The following is a 9502-nucleotide window of genomic DNA, read 5'->3' as shown; positions in this document are numbered from 1 at the left end:
GATCGTAATCGTAATCTCGTTAAAATGAACAAAACTCAACTTAGGTTTCTGCAGAAGTTCCTGAATGTATAAACTGTAATTTCTTGAAAAGTGAGACTTGATTATGATAGACAATGTTATGAGGATCATTTAGGTGCTTGAATCTCTTGATTTCAATTTACGGATTAAACGTTATGACCATTTTAGTAAAAGTGATTTACGCGACAAAACTGATACAAAATTTGAACTTTGTAAATATAAATGATCGACTTAAAAATATTTAAAAATCATGAAATTTTTACAGAGAGTAAAAAATATAGTTTTTCAATTGCCATAAAAATTTCAAGTAAAAATATTGATTTTTCAATTTTATAAATATATCGGAGCCGAGATCGCGCGAAGTACGAACATCAAAAACAACCCCCTGCTAGGAAACTGCCACTTCGGGATTTTCAACCCTGTTACCAGAAAACCATTTTTAAATTATATGTTCTAAATTTTTTCTAGATCGCGCACACGAAAACGGTGCGTCAATTGAGTTAACGGTTTGAGAGATATCAATGTTTTAGTGAAAGCAGTTTGAATAGTAAAACTCCGTAGTTGACTGAACTTTTGAAATACTTTTCACCTAAATTAAATTTATTTTATCAAAATGAAACTTTTAGGATAAATAGTAAAAGCACTCAAGAAGCTCCTCGAAGTGGTTTCGTAGTAAAATATTAATTGTACAATTTATTAAAAATGATAGATTGAGAGTCGCGTAATAGTTATATTCGGTAAAGTCAAATCTAGAAGACCACTTTGACCGTCCTTTGCGACCAAGGAGTGATACTTATTTCGAGTCAGTCAAATAATAAAAATTAAGAAGTATTGAAATTATTAAAAATATAAGATGGTGATGAGAGTAGGAATACTGATTAAGATTATGGTGTTTGTTGATTAGAAAACCCGGAACGAGAGGAAGTTAGGAAACGTATCTTGGACTCCAGGCAAGTTTTCAAACCCCACATTTTAAAATTGTTGTGTTGTGTTTGTTTTCAAATAAATGCTATATATACATGATGTGGTATTGCGATATATTACGAATTATGATATATAATATCGTACTATATGTTACTGATTTTGGTATATGATTATTAACAAATTTCAATCAATAACGCTAGAGAGTAGCGTTGTATATTTTAGACCGAGGGCCGGTCAGTATAATTTTATGAAAACCCGAAAGTATTCCAGAGGTGTTTTATTTAAGAATGTTAACGCTATAGTAGAGCGTGATGTATAAGTTGCAAGACCGAGAGTCGGTCAGTTTTTATGAAGTATAAACCCGTGAATCATCCCGAAGATATTTTGGACGATCAATAGTCCGCACTTATTTTATTCCAAGGGACTCGATATCCACTTGCGAAGTATTAAGTACCTAGAATTTTATTTAAAAATGATTTCTAAAGATCGTATACCCTCAACTCTATTTAATTACCCGAGCAATGAATATTATTTCAGATATTCATTTAAAAAGGGAGAAGTATTCTCCAACGTTTATTTTATTTTAAAACCAATTATTTTATATTTATTAAAGATTAATATAATTACTTCAACATAAATTAGTTGAGGAATATTATTTCAAATATTCCTTTAAAGAAGAACTATTCGAGATTTAATTATTTAATAACTATTATTTAATTATTTAGTATTTATTAAATGATTTAATATCATTTAAAAATCATAAAAACTATTTTAAAATATTTTCCGAGTTTCAGAACACCATACTAATACTTTCAGATCGTCAAAGAATATTATCTCGACATACCTTATATATTTTGACTATAGTTTCAAAAGAAACTCCCCCTTATTTATTTATCTGTTGACAACGGTCAACTCACATCCTTAGTACTTCCTCCGAACATTCTCGGAATTTTATATATATATACATACAAATTAAAGTGTACCTATCAACAAGCAATATGCTTGGGGAACAATATAAGTTCCTGATATATGATGGGATTCTTATAAGGACAAGGAGGGGTAGACTCCAGTACTTCGTGGACTGGGGAGAATACGAATTTACTACCACATGAAAAGGTATCTTATATACTGACGAACATGTGGAGTATGCGTACCTGAGAGGGATGGACGCGAAACCGTGTCTTGAGAGGGATAAACACGAAGTGTGTACCTGAGAGGGATGGACACATAAAAGGCCCGAATACGGCCAGGGTGATAACCGATAATAAACAGGGAATCATCCTTCTACTAGTAGAAAATGTTACTATTTTCCGTATTACGACTGATCATCGTATGCGGTGACTCCAGTGAATGTCCTATATTCTTCCAATTGGAATTGTGATGCAATACCGTAACCCAAGCCTAGGTGCTGGGTTTACCATTAAGGTATTCGCAGGATAATAAGTCCATAAAAGAATTGTTTTCGAAAGAAGGTGTGTATCACCGAGGAAAACTATTTTTGAATAAACATATTGATCATATATGGAATTATACTTGAATTTCTCATACAGTTTTTTTATAATGTACATTATTATGACTGAGCATTATTGCTCACTCTTGCTTTCTTTTAAATGTCACAACACAACAGATAACCAGTATGCTGGTGTGGGACTTAGTCGCTTGCAGTCATGGGGAGAATCCCTGGCAGCTTTGTCTCAGGTGGGGCAGAGTATCAGATAGGTATAAGATATCAGTCGTAATTATTGTAACTTCATGTAGAGGTTATGAATAATTGTTTGAGATCCTGTAAAGTACATTTGAGTTTTAATAACAGATGATACTTGTTGTACGTCATTTCTAAGGCTATAACTTGTGAGTGTGTGAGATTGGGGGTCTGTGATATGGAATTATTGGAATATTGAGTCAACATAGGTTACACATGAGTGAAGGATTGCGTGATAACCCAGATTCCTAACCCCAGATTTGGGGGCGTTACAGATTTAATAAGAGGTCTACCTAACATGTACTTCTCCCCTGATGGTTTGTGTGATGCATGTCAACAAGCTAAGCAAAGAAGAACCTCTTTCAAAAGCAAGTCATAATCATCCATCAAAAAGTCATATCAAATGCTGCATTTAGATCTCCTTGGCCCTGTGAATGTCATGTCAATCAACAAGAAAAGGTATACTCTAGTTGTTGATGAATATACTAAATTACTTGGGTGTTTTTCTTGCACAGTAAGGATGAAACAGCTGAAATTCTCTTGGATCATCTGAGACTGATTGAAAATAGCACAAAGTACAAAGTGCAAATTCTGAGGAGTGACAATGAGACAGAGTTCAAAAACAGCAAGATGGATGAGATATGCCGATACAAGGGAATCTCTCAACAATTCTCAGCTCCTGAAATACCTCAACAAAATGGTATAGTGGAAAGGAAAAATAGGACACTTATTGAAGCCGGTAGGACTATGCTAGTGAAAGCTAATCTACCAACATACTTTTGGGCCGAAGTTGTCAACACTTCCTGTTATATTCAGAATTTGACTCTGATTAACAGGCATTGATTAACTCCTTGTCAAATGATCAAGGAAACGAAGACAAGATTAAAGCATCTACATATATTTGGATGCAAGTGTTTTGTTCTAAGAACATATCCTGAAATACTTGGAAAATTTGACGGGAAAAGCTGATGATGGCATTTTGTTGGATATCCTTCATCAAAAGCGTACAAAGTCTTAAATATGAGAACGAGGACAATTTTTGAATCAATTCATGTTTCCTTTGATGACAAGAAGATCACTGGAATTGAAGAAGTCTCGCATGAAGAACTTGTGTGTGCGAATAAAAGACTCCAGTCAGAAGATCTTTTAAATTCTGATGAATTATCCGACTCTGGTGACAAGTCAAACCCTGAAAATGAGTCAGATCCTGATGACTGTTAGTTCATGAAGATCGACATGTTGATGGGGAGCAACATCCATGGACAGAAAGTAATGACTCTAGTAATTCAAATTCTGATGAAGAAGATGAACCAGAAAATACGGGATCTACTGAAAATTTCTCAAATACAACAGATGATAGCTCATCAGAAGGTAATCATTCAACTAAAAATCAAAATCAGTCTAGTGACCAGTCTTCAAACAGAAGTTCTTCTCAATCAGGAACATACAACACCAATACATGGGGAGCTTCACATGGATATGATAGCACAAGTGCAGGAGGGGCATCGGGAAATGAGACTGAACTACCAAAGGCTGTAAAATGGATAAAAGATCATAAACCTGATCTTATCATAGGAGATCCTAAGTCCGAAGTCCAAACCAGAAGTGCAACTAAACATGAATGTCTTTATCACAACTTCCTTTCTAAGGAGGAACCAAATCAAGTAGAAGACGCACTCAAGGATGCTGATTGGATTCAAGAAATACAGGAGGAGTTGAATAAGTTTGAAATAAATGAAGTTTGGAAACTGGTTCCAAGGGTAAAGAACAAATCAGTGGTTGGCACAAAATGGGTTTCTAGGAACAAGATAGATTCAGATGGCACAATAATCAGGAACAAAGCTAGAATTATTGCAAAGGTCTATTCGCAATAAGAAGGTATTGATTATGATGAGACATTTGTGGCAAGACTGGAAGCTATTCATATTTTCTTAGCATATATTGTACACAAGAAATTCAAGGTCTTTCAGATGGATGTCAAGAATTATTTTTTAAATGGAGAGTTAGAAGAAGAAGTATATGTTAGGAATATATTGTGAACTTGATGATAAGTTGAACAAAACACCTTAGTAGATTTAACTTAGTGTTTTTGTAGCTCTCGACGGATGTTCTACAATAGTCCCGACAGATGAACTTTATAATCCTGACGGATGACCACTGACTATCCATCGAAAGTGTAGCTTATGTAATAAGAAGTCTTGTAGCACATGTATGCAAATAACAATGTATTAGTTGAGTAGATGTTGTAGGATTCTTTAAGTCATGTTGACTACTAGATTGATATGCAGAATAGGTTGGCTAATTGTAAATATAAGATGTCTTGTAATTCTGTATAAGTGAAATAGAGTCAAGTGGCAGAAAGGCTCCCGACGGATGATCTACAAAGGCTCCCGACAGATAATCAACAAGGATTCCAATGGATGACCAACATAGTCCCGACGGATGATCATATTCAAAAGAGCAGTTGACAGTGACAACACAGTCACATGCAACGGGTGTTTGCAAATGGAATGTGGCAGCCTAATTGCAGGATTTAGAGAACAAAGAAGCATTACTATTTCCATGCTATTGTGAAGATATTCAAAGATGCTGGATAGTGTAATGAAGCAGCATGAAATTAGACTAGAAATAATTTTTGTTTTACTTGTTTGTCTTTTTATCATGTAACTTGGTAGTATATAAACCAGGAGTAGCAAGTAGAATAAATAACTATGAAAGTAAGCATTATTTTCAGAGAGATAGAAAAGGCTGTATCTGTTAAGCATCTCTTTGTAATTTCGCAAGTTCTTTTGTAAGCAGTTGTGTGCTATTTAAGCATCACAGAGTTCTCATCTTAATATATATATATATATATATATATATATATATATATATCTCTGGTGGATAAGTTCAAATCCACCAGAAAGTTTTAAAGCCTTGTGTTTTATTTCTTTATGTTTGATTTTCACATCTTTATCATTCCGCAACATAGAAAAATCTGCACAGTTATATTATTAGGTAAGAACAGTTTTAAAATCAGAAAAAGAAACCAGAATTACATTCACCCCCCCTTCTGTAGTTCTTGTTGCATTGTTTGGGAATAATAATTGGTATCGGAGCAAGCTCTTGAAGTACAAAGAGTGTAAAGATCACCACAATCAACAAGATGAACATAAAATATGTTGGAGTAAAGATTCCATTTCTGGACAAAGACGACTATTACCATTAGAAGGTGAAGATGCACCTGCATCTCCTATCTCAAGATGAAGCATATGTGTAATGCATTGAGAAATGTCCACATGTCCCTATGAGAGCTACTACAAGAAATGAAGCATCAGTCCCAAAGCCACAAGTAGAATGGTCAGATCCAGATAAAGAACAAGTTCAAAAGGATAAAAAGGCCATGAACATTCTGTTTAATGGTGTTGATAGTGACATGTTGTTAGTCGCTAAACACGCGTTAATATTACACGCAAGTATACGAGTTCGCAAGTAGTATAAGATATAAATCAGATTCGATCCCACAGAGACTGTATTGGTTAACTATCTAATTACGCACCTAAGCAACAATGTATGGTTATTATTCAATGCTAAGACGATAACAAATTAAGAATGTTTATAACTACGAATTATGCTAACTATTATAACTACGAGAATAAGATTGATTGAATTAATATAGATGACAGACATGGAATTCTAACTTCATTAAATACTTCATTCAATAGCCTTATTATTCTCAACCTTAGCATGCAATGGTGATGACACTAATCAGACAACACGAAACTGATAAACGCCAACTTTCATTGCACGAGTACCATTCTACCAGACATCCATAAAAGAGATAGAAGCTGAATAGGCACCTATTATATTGAGACCCTATATGTCTATAGAATTTGACAACATAACGGTTTAAACACAAGTTATCTATCTTGATTACATAGGGCAAGTAAGATGGCTAAAATTACCTACGAATCATGCATATCAATACATGAATCTATGCTAGCATGGCAAGTTCTAAATCCTTAAATTCACTTTCGCTTTATTAAGAATTAACACACTATCTTATAAGTTCGCGACGCTCATAAGACGAATACGCACAACCAATACTAGGATATCATACAATCACCACACACTAAGGCATCAAACAATTTAACTAAAGAAATCCAAAAATAAATCCGCTAGAACCCCACGATAATGATTAGCCCATAATCGAACTCATCGCCAACGTGGGTTCCAATAAAAACATGATATAGCAAATATAGTCTTTATACGAATAAATAAACCAAAGTACAATCAAGAATATAGGTTCATCAAAACAAGAAACAAGCATCCAATTTGTAACTCCAAACAAAGATTTACAAGAATAAACTAGTTCATCTTCGCCTTTGTTAAATTATGCCAAAAGGTCTCTTGTCGTCTTCTCCCTCCTTAATGTCTTGATATCTCTGAATATATCCTGAAAAATGACCTAAATTATGTTTATATAGCAGTCCATGCATCCCAGGAGTCCAGCAATTTGAATTATAAAAGAATCAGGATTTTAATATCCGACCCAGCACGGCCGCGCGCTTCACCAGCGCGGGCGCTCTGACTTTCTGCACTCCCGGCGCGGCCGCACGCAATACTAGCGCGGGCGCGCCTGCCTTCTGCCAAAAAATATTTTTTCCTTTTTCTTTATTCCTTGCAGCTTCGAGCCAATCTTCCAAGCTTTTATTTCAACACATCCTAAACACCATATTAGCATCAAAACAATGCTAATTCACCTGATTCACGAAGTAAAGCCTGAAATGAAAAAACACTTGAAAACACGTTAAAACACAAATAACTTGAGTACAAATACACCAACTCAAAGCTTATTAGAGCATAAATAAGTGTCATAAATGGCACTTAACACACCCCCAAACTTGAATCGATACTTGTCCTCAAGCATAAACAGACTCAAAGAACAAGAAATAAAAATGTATGAATGCAACGATCCCCAAAGAATAATTAAACCAATAAACTAGCAACACCTCAGCAAATGCAATTATTCACATAAAGATCCATCAAATCTCACAAATCAATCTACACACCAGAGACGTGCGTGCAAATGCTTACATATATACTATCACAACTAGATCGACAATCATAACTCACTACTTATCAAAATAATCGCAAGTTTATAAATAGAATAAAAGCTAGACTCAAAATAACTTATAACACTTCAATTCTTATGTCGAAGTTAACATGGATTCATGCTTTTATTCATAACAACACAAATATGCTTATTTGATCGTGCAATGAGTGAGGTCCACAAAAGACTTATACAATAGCACCCATGTAGCGAGCGTTAGGTTAACGGATCCCAGACTATAGAAGCCTTAGGTCACTAGGCACAAAGTCTCCTAAGAACTTAATAACTCGAGTACTAAAGATCCCACTCGTGATCAATTATACATAATACTTATTCTTTTTTTTTCTTTTTTTATATATTTTTTTTAATCTTTTTTTTTTCAACAATTTCTGAATGAGTGCATTTCGCTCCATCTCATTCAACCCTAGACTACTCATAAACATATGAGCCGGCTACTAGCCATTCAACACCTAGCCATACAACTAGCAATGAAATCCAATTTCTCCAATTTCTAAATATCCATGTCTTTTATTATTAAGAGAATACCCTAAATTCTAAATATAAACAAGCGATTAAACCTTGACAATAAAAAATATCATGACCATGATCTAGCGCTATAGCAACCTATAAGACTTAGTGAAATACAAATGTCTTTAGCATGCAAATCAATCCAATAAGACTCAACATTACTAAATACGACATCACTACATTAGCATCAGTATCACCAATTAATTGGAAAAATTATCTAAGGGAATCATAATATAATGCAAATGCATGAAACTACATCAACAAATTATCTTAAAGCTAAAAAAAACTACATGGCAAAATATATGCAACTATATGAAATAAAACTAACATGAACATGCAAACTATATGAGACTCACACAAACATATTCCTTTAACTACTACCCCCAAATTAAAATATTCACTGTCCTCAGTGAAGGTAATAGTAAGGAATCAGGCATATCTACTGTGAATCAGAATCCTCACCCTCAACGGGTGGAGTGTCAGGCGTGTCCGGAGGCGGATACACGGAGTCCTCACCAAAAACTGGCCACTGAATATCAACTCCTGTGGCTCTAAATGTAGTCCCAAGTGCCTGGGTGAGATCGCATCCAAAACAGCTGTGGATGTCGTGCATCACATCCATCCTCCTCGCAAGATGCCTATACTGCGTCGAACTCAAACCAGCTCTCATCTCTGCTCCTGCTGCCTCCTGCTGCTGCTGTTGCTGCTACCGCGATCCTGACGGTCCAGCCTCCTCTCAATACTGAGCCCTCCAAGATGCTCGCCGGGCATGCTGAGAACCTCCTGATGTAGCTGCCTCCATAGGCACACCACCTGGCAGATGAGTATAAGAGTAACCAAGCCCCTTAGGATCGGGCTTCCCTCCATACCACTCGACCATGCTGTGCAGTGTAGAACTGTCAATTGGAGCACTGAGAATCTGAAGCTGCTCATGTGCTCGCCAATGAACACCAACTGTCACGCATAATTTCGTCATAATGGACGCATAAGGAATAACCCCAGTAGTACCTCCTCTCAAAAACCTCAGGATCCCTTGATATATCACCATCCCCAAATCAATGTAATCACCCTGCAAAATCCCCCACAACGGACGAGCACGCTCCACCGTAATCTCATGCACATGCAAAGATGGCATGATGTTAGCACAAATAAAAGAGTTCCAAGCATGTGCATACATGTTCATGCATGAAACAGGGAACATGGAGTAATCAGTAGTGCCCCTCTTGAACTTCCAATGA

The sequence above is a fragment of the Apium graveolens genome, chromosome 7 (genome assembly GCF_009905375.1).
Source record: "Apium graveolens cultivar Ventura chromosome 7, ASM990537v1, whole genome shotgun sequence".
Taxonomy (NCBI): Eukaryota; Viridiplantae; Streptophyta; class Magnoliopsida; order Apiales; family Apiaceae; genus Apium; species Apium graveolens.
This window is presented reverse-complemented; position numbering follows the sequence as displayed.